The following is a 13,872-nucleotide window of genomic DNA, read 5'->3' as shown; positions in this document are numbered from 1 at the left end:
AATGTAGTGAAAAATTTCAGTGTCAAGAAAAAGAAACCCAGAGAAGTGAGCCTGGCATTTTAGATGTTTATAGCCTACCAACATCTACTTATTGTAGAAATATGATTAAAAGCCTTAAGAAAAGTGGAAAATAAAAATTTTCAGCCAACCAAGGGGAAGTTTCTTTGGTAAACCTCAATCCTCAGGCTTTTCAGTGGAACTTCAAAATACTGTACTATAAGAAGAAAGTTGAACTGGAAATTGAACCCCCTTTCAGGAACTATAGCCCAGCTTTAAATCATATAAATTCCTAATGTACTAGGATGATTTGGGAATACTAGTGCCCTAGCCATAAGTCAGAAACAAAAGTAAATCCTCTCTGGAGAAAGATCAAATCATCTAAGATGTTAGAAATAATGCTAAAATCTTTAATGTTTCAGGATAGGTCAATATATAAAAATAAATTATATGTTTCCATACTAGCATCAAATAATTACAACATGAAATTTAAAATATACCATTCACAATATTATGGACAGTTATAAGAATACAGATAAGTATGTTTATGATGAAAGACATTATTAAAATACCTACCCTTTCCAAATTTACCTATATATTGCCAGAAATTTTAATCAAAATCCCACTAAGCTTTATTTCTAAAATTTACATAGGATTACAATTAATCTAGAATTGCCAAAAAAAAATTTTAAAGGCTGGAGGACTTGCTCTACATAATTTGCAAGACTTAAATCACAAGCTGCATTAATTAAGACAATGCGATATTAGCATTAAAAGATATCTAGATTCAAGGAACATACAGAATTCAGAAATAGACTACAACTTTGTAGTCAATTAATCTTCAATGGGGTAAAAGATTGTGTTTTCAAAAGTGAGTATCATTACAGAAAAAAAGGTTAACTTTGACCTCCACAGTACATCATACAAAAAAAGATTAACTTTGACCTCCACAATACATCATACAAAAGAATTTAATTTAAAGTGAATCATAGACCTAACTCTAAAACTTCTATAAGAAAACAGGAAAAATTCAACATTTGGGTAAGCAAAGATGGATGAGATAATAAGAGCAAATATAAAGAAAAAAATTTTAATAAATTGAATGCCATGAAAATTAAAATCTTCTGCCCATCAAGTGACACTAAAAGAATGACAGACAAGCCAGCAACTGAGAAAATATATGTACAACAATTATACTTGAGAAGCAGTGGAGCAGTGGATAGAGCATTGACCTGGAAAACCACTTTGAAACTCAAGGATGCTGGCTTGAGCCTGAGGTCATGGCTTGATCCCAAGGTCACCAGCTTGAGCTCAGGGTCTACAGTTTGATCCCTGGTCAAGGCACGTTGAGAAGCAATAAATGCATAACTAAGTGGAGCAACGAATTGATGCTTCTCTCTCTTTTTTTCTTATCCTTCTCTCCCTTTCTCTCTTTCTCCCCTCATCTCTCTCTTTCTCTCTCTCCCCCAAAATATATATATATCTGACAAAATGATGTTTATCTGAATATATACAAATAACTCTTACAACTTAATAAGAAGAAAAGTTACCCAAGAAAAACTGAGCAAAAGACATGGGAAAGCAATCAATGAACAACTAAGAAACCTCAACGAAGAATTGATGTTTCTCATCTCCCTTCCTGTCTGTCCCTCTCTCTGACTCTCTCTGTCTCTGCCACAAAAAGAAAAAAGCTAATATATTAAACTTATGAAATATCCAGAGATATCCTTATACCTGAGTTGAAACTTCATTTTTAAATGAATAAGAAATACTTTATGCTCACCAATTTTAAAGGAAAAAGCCACTTTGTAAAGGGGAGAAATGATATTTCCCATATCTGCCTTGACTGGGGGGCTACAACAGACGGAGTGACCCCTTGCTCAAGCCAGAGACTTTGGGCTCAAGCTGGTGAGCCTTGCTCAAACCAGATGAGCCCATGCTCAAGCTGGTGACCTTGGGGCCTCAAACCTGGGTCCTCCATATCCCAGTCAGATGCTCTATCCACTGTGCCACCGCTTGGTCGGGCAGTATATTAGCTTTTATGTGAATAATATTTCTTTGCACCTGACCGGGCAGTGGCGCAGTGGATAGAGCATTGGACCCAGGTTCTCAGAGGACCCAGGTTCGAATCCCCAGGTCACCAGCTTGAGCGAGAGCTCATCTGGTGTGATCAAGGCTCACCAGCTTGAGCCCAAAGTCGCTGGTTTGAACAAGGGGTCACTCAGTCTGCTGTAGCCCCCCAGTAAAGGCACATATAAGAAAGTAATCAATGAGAAACTAAGGTGCTGCAACAAGGAATTGACACTTCTCATCTCTCTCCCTTCTAGTCTGTCTCTCTGTCTCTGTCTCTCTCTGTCTCTGTCACACACACAAACACACACACACACACACAAAATAATAATAATAATATTTCTTTGCATAAACATTAAAAAGTGAAATAGTTAAATAATACTGTATCCTAAAAATTACTCTCTTTGCTATGTATCATTATGATTTAGGGACAAAAAATTTCTAAAAATTATGTATATTTTACATGTTAGTGGTATGAATACATAGGTTGAAAATGTATAATGTATAATTTTCAAGCAATGTGAAGTCAGTCTGAAAGAGACAGCTGAATTCAGCAAAAGGAACAATGGCCCTTTCCTGAGTTAGGAGGCTGGTTTCAACCTTACAAATCACCAGTCTTTTTCTGTTCGATGATGCAGTATTTGTTGTCTGGAATGTAGAACTGTGACCTTTATTTAGTACTATATTTTGTTATCCAAGTTCTTTCTATTTTATTATCAGTCTCCTACTCTAATCAAAGACTGGGATGTGTGCCACAGCAAATATTTCATGAGTTAGATAAGATATATATAGGAATATATTCATTGAAGTAACACTTAGTGTATATATCTTATCTTAGAAAAACTCTAAAATTTGCCAGTGTTTGCTTGAAACACCACCTTTCTTTTAGTAATCCAATATAAGGAAACACAGTAAACAACTAATTTATTCTTTACATCTAAGACTATACTTTCAGTGATCATTTTTATAGCTTTTTATTTTTTACATCTGATGGCATTTTCTAAGTGTGAATGATAAAACTTACCTGAGATAATCAATTATATTTGCTTACTTGACAATCTCTTCCAAGCCTGTGAAATCCTCAGAATAGACAGTATTTCGTTTAAGAATTAAAAGGTTGTTTGAGGGTGGAGGGAAGGTATAGAAAGGAAAAAAGAAGCCAAACAGAGACATATGATGTCAGTTCTGTTTCTAATGTTTCTTTATCTCCAATGCTTTTTGCTTAGGCCCTTTCTTATACCCCTTTCTTAGTTGTAGATATTACTCTATCTTCTTATCTCTGACAGTGATTGGGCCTGTCATTGTTTATCCCTGTATTGAAGGCTGTGGATGGGGCAAGGTAGTACAAACTAGGATGGACAGATGGTATGTTTGGGGAAGATTAGGGTAGAAAACAAAAAGGTGTGATTATTTTCTTACGATATATTTTAACAAAATAAAATATTTATATTAAATACATTTTATTAGTTTGATTTGTATTTTATTATTTTTATTATTATTATTATTATTATTAAGTGAGAGGCAGGGAGGCAGAGAGACTCCCACTCCCACATGTGCCCCAACCAGGATCCATCCAGCAAACCCCCTAAAGGGCAATGCTCTACCCATCTAGGGCCACTGCTCTGCTGCTCAGCAACCAAACTATTTTAACAACTGAGTCAAGGCTATGGAGCCATCCTCAGGCCCTGGGGCCAACTGCTCAAACCGTTCGGGCCATGGCTGCAAGAAGGGAAGAGAGAGAGAGAGAGAGAGAGAGAGAGAGAGAGAGAGAGAGGAAGAGAGAAGGGGGAGGGGTGGAGAAGTATACGGTTGCTTTTCCTGTATGCCTGACTGGGAATCGAACCCAGGACTTCCACACACCAGGCCAACACTCTACCACTGAGCCAACTGACCAGGGCCTGTATTTATTTAAATAGCATTCTATGCCTTTAGCATGATTCATTTTGCAATTGTGTTTTACGTGACTGGCCTTCCTTATTCTCAAGTACATTAGTCTACATGGCAGACAAATGTGGAGTTTTTTAGTGTCCCCAGAGGATACATTTAGTTTTAGTGGAGCCTTATTCTTTTCAGTAAACATAGAAGGAAGAGTTAAAATTTTCTATGAACAATAATTTCTATTTGTCTGTTTTGACTCATTTAGTGTCATTTTTTGTGACACTTTCCAGAGAAATAATTATTGAATTTTACAAGAATAATAATTAAATTTTATTCCTTCAAAAATATTGGGCAATTTCTGGTGATTATAGTGTAAAACTGAAAAAGTAGTACATTAAATAGCAAACTTTATAATTGAGACATTTTCAAAAAATAAACTCTAGAATTGTTTGACAACACAGGAATGAATAAATATCTTAAATGTGTGCTCTGAAATTGTTTATTTAACATTCCCTTGTTTTCAGCAGATTATTTCAGAAAAGAAATATTCCAATTCTTTAGAATTTTGCCAATTAACCTTTTGATTGCTCCAGTGCATATGGCATTTCTTGGTTTTTCTCCACATTTTTCTGTATATGTGAAGAGGCTAATCTTCTGATTTCCTCCCAAGCACAGAATTTTCAATCAAGTTGTTAAACAACTAATTCAAGATCCACAAGCTCTTGAACTCTAACTCCCTCCTCTGCTAAACATTTCACTTAACTGTGGTTTTGGAAATCTGAGTCAGCCCTTCTGATAGTGGAGAAGATTCATGGAATATTACATTAGGTCATAATTAGAAGTAAATATATAAGCAGAGTTTGGAGATCGGTCTCTAATACTTTTGGTCTTGGAAAACTTCTTAGGACCCATTGGCTGGCAAATGAGATGTTTACAACTGCTAGGTTTATATCATCTGATGCCTAGTTTTGTAGGGTCAAAAAATTCTTAACAAACATGACTTAAATGGAACAAAGGTTTTGAGTCCCTCTCATTTATTTCTGCTCACAATCAGTAAAAAAAATTTTTTTTAAAAACTATGAAGTTTGCCCTGGCCAGTTGACTCACTGATTAGAACAATAGTCCACTGTCTGGATGTCCCAGGTTTGATTCCCGGTCAAGGCACACAGAAGTGACCATCTGCTTCTCCACCCCTCCCCCTCTCCCTTCTCTCTCTCCTCCTCTTCCACAGCCCTGGCTCAGTTGGAGTAAGTTGGCTCCAGGCACTAAAGATGGTGCCATGGCCTCGTTTCAGGTGCTAAAATAGCTCAGTTGCCAAGCAACGGCCCCAGATGGGCACAGCATCTCTCCATAGGGAGCTTGCCAGGAGTACCCCAGTCAGGGTGCATGTAAGAGTCTGTCTCTCTGCCTCCCCGTTTCTCACTTAAGAAAAAAGTGTAAAGTTTGAAATGACTAAATCTTGTTCTGATTGAAGCTACAAAATTTTCTGGTTTTCTTTCTGACAATATTCAAGTTCATATCAGAAAAAATAATTTCATGCATTAATCTCATTTTGATTATAAAATGCATGACCTATAAATATTAAGTGGTTAAAACTACCATTTTGAAATTGATGACTGTTATGGGCTTAATTGTGCCCTCTCCCCAAATTTATAGGTTGAAGTCCTGACCTCAGAATGGGGCTATATTTGGACATAAGGTTTTTAAAGAGGTATTTAAGTTAAATGAAGTCATTAGGGTGGCCCTTAATCCAATATGACTGGTGTGCTGATAAAAAGAGTAAGTTTGGACACAGACGGGCATGAAGGGAAGACGATGTGATGACACAGGAAGGAGACAGTTGTTTGCAAGCTAAGAAAAGAAGCTTCAGAAGGAGTCGACCATGCTAACACCTTGAGCTTCCAGCCTCCTGACCTGTGAGAAAAGAAATTTCTATTGTTTAAGCCACCCAATATGTGGTACTTTGTAATGGTAGCCGTAGCAAATGAATAGAGTGACATTCAATGAGTGCTCCAGAGAACCCCAGCAGCCCAAAAGGTGAACTGTGTCTATAATCTGAAGCTCTGCTCGAGCTCCTGCAATCACCAACTAACTGCATGCCTTTAGCCAAGTGAATGCACCTGAGATGATTTTCTTATTTGTAAATTGAAGATGATGCAGGGGTCTTCAAACTTTTTATAAAAACCGCCCACTTTTGCAGTGCTGGTCAACCTGGTCCCTAACGCGCAACCAAACAGCGCTGCGATTGGCCCACCATGAAAGCTGGACTGCCCACTAGTGGGCAGTAGGGACCAAGTTGACCAGCACTGCAAAAGTGGGAGATTTTTATAAAAAGTTTGATGACCCCTGCAAGATTATACATAGTAATTCAAGTAAAAACACATATGATTTGTTTGACCTACTTTGGCCATCACATGACACAGCTAAAGGCAACTTTGTTTCTCAGCCTTCTGTCATATATTAGATATTGACTGGAGTAGCAGATTCTCTCTACAAATTCTGAAAACATCCACAGGTTTTCTCCCCAAGACAGGTTTTTATCATTCTATCCCAATATCTCTGTCTCTTAACCAAACCTCCTCACTCCTCAACTCTACTTGCCTCAATTGTAGGGACTCATACATTTGCCTTACCCAAGTGGTGGTCACAGAAAAGAAAGGGCAGGAACAGACCTCAGCAGGATTAGGGTTGAACCTGTTGATTAGGGTGGGATAAACATACTTATCTCTAGACCTATGAGATTAATTCAAGACCAACTGACCAGACCAGGACAATAGCCAGCAACACAGACTGCTCTTTGTTTAGAAATTCTAAATCACACCTATCTTTGTTTCTTCAAAAGAGTCAACAAAGCAGATCCAATTTCAATTATCTATTTTCCTGTTGTTTTAAAGATTAGAAAAAAAAATATTGTCTTTCTCCTAATCTCAGTCTGTGTGTAGAAGGTCACCAAATCTTGCCAGGAATGTTGGGACTATTGTGGTATGGACCTTTATATTTTACTAATAGGTAAGAGGTCTTTTTCCTAAAAGCTATGAATTTTAAAGCAAACTCATTTTCAATAATGATAATATTAATAAAATGTGTATTATAATCTATTCTTATAAAGTATGATTTTACAAGAACTTAATGTCGCTTTTAAGTATAATTATTTGTGAAAAATCTTTTCTTTCTTTGTATTCACTTAGCCTTCTCTTACACAGGACCAAGTGACCGACAGGAAAATCCCAGCTGCACTGTGGATAGCAAAATGTCTTACTATCTGACCCTAAGGAGCCAGCAACTTAGTCTATCAAATCTCTAACCTCATTCACCTTCTGTCTGCCTCCTACAATCAATTGCGTTTGATCTGGGGACATGGAGGACTTTTAAACATTTACTATAAAATTATTGGCATGATTAAAAAAAAATCTTACTACTAGATGCAAAACTCTGGGCTTTATTTACAGTGGAATTATTTTTCCTTAATGCTATTTTTTTATCTTTTATATGCTTTCACCATATTTCTTAAGTTTTACTAGAGAATCTCATGGGAAAGAAAGAGCTACTCATCTTAGAAATTCATAGACCTAAATACACACACATTTACATGGGCCCAAGATTATAAACATCTGTGTTTTATAAATTTCTGAGCCAACTAGAGGTCCCTAAGAGGAGTTGAAATGACAATGTAATCATGCCAGAGTGATAAAAGACCTTTGGAATTTTTTGAAGACAACCAAATGGAGTCATTTTGTAAGCACCAAGTGTTGTCTCAAGGATTCGTGAAATGATGCAGGAAATAAGCTAGTTTAATATCTGAATACCAAGCACCTGCTGAGTGAAAAGGCCTACAGCTGTGTTCTATTGTGATATAAAGTATCTTAATGAAGTTCATCTTCTTGAACTTCATTTATTAAGGGCAGGCTCTAAAGTCATTAAAAAGCAATACAAAAACAGCAGAAATATATAGGCCAAAATGAGTTTTATTATCACCAAAGTACAATAGCAGATCATAAGAAAAAGAGATTAATTGGGAGTGGAAATATTAGGAACAATCCATTCCTCGGAACAAAAAGTTCCTTTAAAAATGTTTATTGAATGAAATGCATTCTTTCACTTTGAACTCCATCCTTGGGACAGTAGGAACCATTACAAGTTTTCAAGGCAAAAGTAATAGCATTGGACTTTCACTTTAGGATTTAAATATAGGAAGGAACACTTTGGTAATGCATTGAATAATGAAAAGTTAGAGGCTAGAACAACAGTTAAGAGGGACAGCAAAAAATCCTAAGTGAGAGGTAATGAGAGCCTGTACTCTGATGATGGAAATAGAAATGGAAGTAAATGAAGAACAAAAAAGAGCTGTCTCAAAGACAGAAATATGATAGTAGGGCTTTGAGACTGATTGAATTTAAAAAGAGAATAAGTGACTTTATCAAAAATGATTCTAATATTTTGAACTTATACATCTATGAAAATATTCCTGCTCACTATCAAATTAGAAAAAATAGGAAGGAAAACATGACAAGGTATGTTATAGTCTGACTCCTAAGAAATGGTGGCTCAGCTGGATCACATATAGACTTGAATCAATTAAAAATTAAATTAAAAAGAAACCTTACTACTAAATGCAAGTGTACGAGTTTTATTGGAAATGGAATTGTTTTTCCTAAATACTGTTATTTCTTTTATATTATTGCACAATATTCCTTAAGTTTTACTAGAGAATCTAATGAAAGAGGAGTTAATCGATTAGCCTTAGGAATGTACAGACCTAAATACATGCACATTTACGTGGAATCTGCTTTAACCCTAAGAAATTATAGGCAAAATTTTTTGTGTATGCATGTAATGCTGGGGAGGAGATTTGTAGCTTTCATCAGATTTTTAAAGTGTGCTTGCCACCTAAAGCGTTTATGGACCTTCCCTATCTGTCCCAGAAGTGGTTATTCTATTTCACATAGTTCTTTGTTTCTTCATAGTACTTTTCACAATCTATGAACTTTTGTCCATTTCTGTTTTTCCCAGCACTTCTTAAATTGCCTTTATTGTGATGATATTGTTTAAAAACATTACAAAGCTTTCAGGTGTACCATTCCATAACACATCATCTGTATATGATACCCATGTTCACCCCCCAAGTCAAGTCTCCTTCCATCACCATTTATTTCCCCTTTACCATCTTCTATCGACCTCGCTTACTTTTCCTCTTGTAATCACCACATTGTTATGTGTCTATAATCTTCTTTCCCTTTTATTTTTTAAAATTTTTATTAATTTTAATGGAGTGACATCAATAAATCAGGGTATATATCATATGTTTAAAGAAAACATGTCCAGGTTATCTTGTCATTCAATTATGTTGCATACCCATCACTCAAAGTCAGATTGTCCTCTTTCACCCTCTATCTAGTTTTCTTGGTGCCCCTTCCCCTCTTCCTCCCTCTCCCCCCCCCCAGTAACCACCACACTCTTGTCCATGTCTCTTAGTCTCGTTTTTGTGTGCCACCTATGTATGGAATCATGCAGTTCTTAGTTTTTTCTGATTTACTTATTTCACTCCGTATAATGTTATCAAGATCCAACCATTTTGTTGTAAATGATCTGATGTCATCATTTCTTATGGCTGAGTAGTATTCCATAGTGTATATGTGCCACATCTTCTTTATCCAGTCTTCTATTGAAGGGCTTTTTGGTTGTTTCCATGTCTTGGCCACTGCGAACAATACTGCAATGAACATGGGGCTACATGTAACTTTACGTATCAATGTTTCTGAGTTTTGGGGGTATATATCCAATAGAGGGATTGCTGGGTCATAAGGTAGCTCTATTTTCAATTTTTTGAGGAACCACCATACTTTCTTCCATAATGGTTGTACTACTTTACATTCCCACCAACAGTGAATGAGGGTTCCTTTTACTCCACAGCCTCTCCAACATTTGCTATTACCTGTCTTGTTGATAATAGCTAATCTAACAGGTGTGAGGTGGTATCTCGTTGCAGTTTTGATTTGCATTTCTCTAATAGCTAATGAAGATGAGCATCTTTTCATATATCTGTTGGCCATTTGTATCTCTTCCTGGGAGAAGTGTCTGTTCATGTCCTCTTCCCATTTTTTTATTGGATTGTTTGTTTGTTTGTTGTTGAGTTTTATGAGTTCTTTGTATATTTTGGATATTAGGCCCTTATCTGAGCTGTTGTTTGAAAATATCATTTCCCATTTAGTTGGCTTTCTGTTTATTGTGTTGTCAGTTTCTCTTGCTGAGCAAAAACTTCTTAGTCTGATGTAGTCCCATTCATTTATTTTTGCCTTCACTTCCTTCGCCTTTGGAGTCAAATTCATAAAATGCTCTTTAAAACCAAGGTCCATGAGTTTAGTATCTATATCTTCTTCTATGTACTTTATTGTTTCAGGTCTTATATTTAGGTCTTTGATCCATTTTGAATTAATTTTAGTACAAGGGGACAAACTATAGTCAAGTTTCATTCTTTTGCATGTGGCTTTCCAGTTTTCCCAGCACCATTTGTTGAAGAGACTTTCTTTTCTCCATTGTGTGTTGTTGGCCCCTTTATCGAAAATTATTTGACCATATATATGTGGTTTTATTTCTGGACTTTCTATTCTGTTCCATTGGTCTGAGTGTCTATTTTTCTGCCAATACCATGCTGTTTTGATTGTCGTGGCCCTATAATAGAGTTTGAAGTCAGGTATTGTAATGCCCCCAGCTTCATTCTTTTTCTTTAGGATTGCTTTGGCTATTCAGGGTTTTTTATAGTTCCATATAAATCTGATGATTTTTTGTTCCATTTCTTTAAATAATGTCATTGGAATTTTGATGGGAATTGCATTAAATTTATATATTGCTTTTTTTTCCCTTTTCTTAATCTCTTCACCTTCTCACCCAGTCCCCAAACCCCTTCCCCTCTGACAGCTGTCAGTCTGTTCTCTGTATCTATGACTGTTTCTATTTTGTTTGTTAGTTTATTTTGTTCATTAGATTCCACATATAAGTGAAATCATACAGTACTTGTCTTCCTATGACTAGCTTATTTCACTTAGAATTGTTTCTCTGTACCTTAAAATATAAGGTCCTAGAGGTTGGGAAACTGGTTTATCTTTTTAAAGATTATATTTCCAGCTTCTGAGAGATTTTTCAAGTATATGATAGACATTCAATAAATATTTATTTGATCAATGGTAAGTGAGACCTATACAATTAGTGAAATCATTTACTATAAAAGTTGTAAATTACCATTTACTATGTATGTATGCTATGCCTGATGATAAATAGACTGTAATTTATTTTAACTTAATTTTTATAAAAACAGAGGTAGGCACTGATATCCTTATTTTTAATATGAGGAAAGTGAGAAGCTGAAAGTAATATCAAATCACCTGTGCAATAGGTGGTAGTGCAAGAATTACAACTTGGCCAATTTGGCTCTAAAGACTATGCATTTAGACTTACGGTATTCTTCCCTCTGTATAGAACCAAAGATGAAGAAATTAGCACATCAAGCCCTGGCCAGTTGGCTCAGTGGTAGAGTGTCAGCCTGGTGTGCAGAAGTCCCGGGTTCGATTCCCGGCCAGGGCACACAGGAGAAGTGCCCATCTGCTTCTCCACCCCTCCCCCTCTCCTTCCTCTCTGTCTTTCTCTTCCCCGCCCACAGCCGAGGCTCCACTGGAGCAAAGATGGCCCGGGCGCTGGGGATGGCTCCTCAGCCTCTGCCCCAGGCGCTAGAGTGGCTCTGGTCGCAACGGAGCGACGCCCTGGAGGGGCAGAGTATTGCCCCCTGGTGGGCATGCCGGATGGATCCCGGTCGGGCGCATGCGGGAATCTGTCTGACTGTCTCTCCCCATTTCCGGCTTCAGAAAAACACAGAAAAAAAAAAAATAAAGAAAGAAATTAGCACACCATATATCTGTGAGCACAGCATATACCTGTGTGCAGGATGGTATAATCTTGTGGATCTTATCTTTCTTTAATAAATCCAGCACAAAACTACTGACAACACTTTCTTATATTTACTTCTCTTATTCTTTAAATTTTAGAAATCATTTGTTTTTTGTATTACCTCCTTAGGTCTCTATTCATGGGTTCATTCACTTATCATTATTTTATTCATCATATGCAATCTAAACAGAAAAAAAAGTTTGTCCTCTCAATAAATTCAATTAATAAAAATAGAGAAAAGAATTAAACCATGAAAAATGCTAGTGCAAGGATACAGAAAAAGACCTAGGACATCTAGGGGAAGAAGCTATTTAATTCTACAGAGAAATTCAGAGATGTCCTCACCATAAAGGTGACATTTAAAGTAAATCTTGAATCTTGAGGAAAAGATACCAAGCAACAAAAGGAAATAAGAGCATTTCCATGACAAACCTACCAGGTAGTTAGGCAAAGATGATTATTATTATTTAGTTTATTGCATAAACTAAGACTCTGTGAACAAGTCAGTCACACAACATATTGTTCTATAGGTACAACCATTTCTCCTGTCCTGGGCCTCTCAACATTATAGCCTGATTCAAAGATGTTTTCCATACTGGATTCATGTTTTTATTTGTCCTAATTAAAGTTTTAAACTTTATCAATGGTGTTTTTAATGTCTATCCCAAAGGTCATAGAATCAAAGTGGTTTTCATGGAACAATTAGTACAACTCTTTGATTACATCTTTTCTTTCAGCAACTTATACTGTTTAATTATTGTTACCAACATTTTTTATTATCAGCATAAGAAATGAGAGGTAGTGGTGTTCTAATACATACTGTATTCCCCCATGTGTAAGGTGCACCTTTTCTGAAAAATTTAGGGTCTAAAAAGTGGGTGCATCTTATACAGTGGTTGTAGTTTTTTTACTTGCATTTCCTGCTTTTTTCATGCTTGTTTTTGCACTCATTGTTGAAGACAGTGATTTGTCATCAGACACAGATGAGGACAAACTAATGAATGGGAGTTTTGACAGTGATGAGAAGTTGTATGGATTTTGTGATGAGTAAAACTTGAGTTCAATAACTTTATGTAACACATTATTTTTTAAATTTCAGGGCTCAAAATTAAGGGGCATGTTATACATGGGAGCATCTTATGCATGAGGAAATATGGTACATATTATTCTCAAGCATTGCAATATCTTCTTCTGTATTGTACTTCTATTAAACTAATCACATTTTTTTAATGTGCAACTAGTTTACTATTACAAAGTGATATTTGGTATGCCTATTCCTAAATGTGTATAAGTAATTTTGCAACTTTTTCTTTCTTTAATTATTTTTTTTAACAAATACTTATTGTATAATTTTTTCCAGGCAAGTTGTAGACCCTGAGAATAGAATAGTGATTGAACAAAATGGAATACCTGAACTTAAAAAGTTGTGTCCAAATGAAGAGACCTAATAAATAGCCTATCAACCAGTAAGTCCTATAACAAGGGAAACTATAAATTCCATGGTGATGTATAAGAAGAATATTCAGCCCAATAGAGAGAGATGAAAAATAGTATTATGGTGGTGTTCCTCGGGGAAAAGGCTGAGCTGAAATCTAAAGATGAGGAAGAGTTAGGAAGGGGAAAAGAAGAGTGGAGCAAGGTTGGGGAGGTTAGGGGGACTGTTATGAGTAGAGAAGGTGTCAGGTTTCCTTATGGACCTTACTATATGTTGCCAGCTGGAAACTAACTTTCCTTAACTAGTTTATATGACTGCCACAATTACCCCTAACTAATAAGAATTTAAAATATTTATAAAGAAGACTCCATTTGATTGTTTGGCTGCATTATCATTGTAAGAATCATAGATCTCTTTCAAAGATCATATATCTATCTATCTATCTATCTATCTATCTATCTATCTATTATCTATCTATCTATCTATCTATCTATCTATCTATCTATCTAATCTCCAGGCTCTAACTCCAAATCATTTTCAGTCAAAATAAAAAG

Source organism: Saccopteryx bilineata, chromosome 9, assembly GCF_036850765.1.
Source record: "Saccopteryx bilineata isolate mSacBil1 chromosome 9, mSacBil1_pri_phased_curated, whole genome shotgun sequence".
Classification (NCBI taxonomy): domain Eukaryota; kingdom Metazoa; phylum Chordata; class Mammalia; order Chiroptera; family Emballonuridae; genus Saccopteryx; species Saccopteryx bilineata.
The sequence above is the reverse complement of the archived record's forward strand: the minus strand, read 5'-3'. Positions refer to the sequence as shown.